Source organism: Sinocyclocheilus grahami, unplaced genomic scaffold, assembly GCF_001515645.1.
Source record: "Sinocyclocheilus grahami isolate Dianchi unplaced genomic scaffold, SAMN03320097.WGS_v1.1 scaffold78.1, whole genome shotgun sequence".
Taxonomy (NCBI): Eukaryota; Metazoa; Chordata; class Actinopteri; order Cypriniformes; family Cyprinidae; genus Sinocyclocheilus; species Sinocyclocheilus grahami.
The window spans coordinates 12,713-13,859 of record NW_015505257.1 but is presented as its reverse complement, the minus strand read 5'-3'; the positions used below and the strand labels follow the sequence as shown (position 1 = coordinate 13,859).

The 1,147-nt window shown below is 33.8% G+C and overlaps 1 long non-coding RNA gene across 1 annotated transcript in view; it reads left to right on the top strand.

The window, feature by feature from the left end:
- The window catches only part of LOC107586206 (uncharacterized), a 3,233-nt gene extending 2,195 nt beyond the window's left edge, over positions 1 to 1,038 (top strand). The window contains exons 2-3 of the long non-coding RNA XR_001609324.1: positions 196 to 288; positions 579 to 1,038. This is a non-coding gene — a long non-coding RNA (uncharacterized lncRNA). The remainder of the gene's footprint in view (positions 1 to 195; positions 289 to 578) is intronic.
- The last annotated feature ends 109 nt before the right edge of the window (positions 1,039 to 1,147 follow it).

The following is a 1,147-nucleotide window of genomic DNA, read 5'->3' as shown; positions in this document are numbered from 1 at the left end:
AGTTAAAAATCATCATATGTGTTCTACTGAAGAAACAAAGTCACCTACATCTTGGATGCCCTGGGGGTAAGCAGATAAACATCACATTTTCATCTCTCTAAACTACATTATGTTACTGTTTTATTAACTAATTTCATATTTAATTGTATGTTATACATACACTATAAAATGTAATTGTATCTTTTTTTTTTCCAGAGCACTGACATCACTGCAAAGCGCACAGCAGTTCTTCGTGGCCTTCCACTCATTCTTGGAGAAGAAGCCTCTGACTTTTTTACAACAGCACTGGTAAGTACCTTTACTATAACCCCCACACAAACATCACATATAGGCATTCAATTATGCTTTAGTCAACTCCTTAATTTGGACCAGATAATTAAAATTCTGATTTTGTTTCACTTTTCTTAATCAAGCCCTTGTACTGTTCATTTTGTCAAATTTCTAAAATGTGTTTTGATTAGTTGTATGTAGAACATGGCCCAAGAGATGGTACTGATTCTTTAGGTGACATATACTTTTGTGAGATTTCCCATTTATAATGTAACAAGACTTGTAATATTGCTTTTTTTTAAAATTAGAACTGTGAATGTGACACACCCCAGATTTCCATCGGGATACTGACTGTGATACCAGAAGATAGCTAGGATTCCCCACAAGCACTGCATTTGGAGGCTTCGAACACTGCAATCATCTTGGAAGGAATCATCGTGATGGAAGATCTTGAAAATCTTCCAGATGCCATGTGTCTACTTTTTGGGCTGATATATGCGCTGAATTTGGAGTACCATCCACAGCTCAAGAACACCTTTGATTTTATTCAGAGAGTGTTTCTTTCTCTTGGACACAAATCTCTGAAACCAAAAGTACAGTCACTTAAAAACCTGCTGCTGATGTAAGTTGAGGCTGTTTGAGATGGTTTTAAAGGGATAGTTGAATCCCTTTAATCTTCTGGTTGCACAGAAGGTTTGTTTAATTAAACTTTTCAACTGTTACCTGTCAAAATTTGTTGAAAATATTTTTAAACGTTAAAGAATGTTTAAAAAATTTACTTAAAAGTTTTAGAGCAGTGTTATTCCTAAATTTTTTTTAATTTTTTATTGTAAGCATTGTTAAGACTTAAGCTAGTGTTGATTATTTTAAAAGGTCA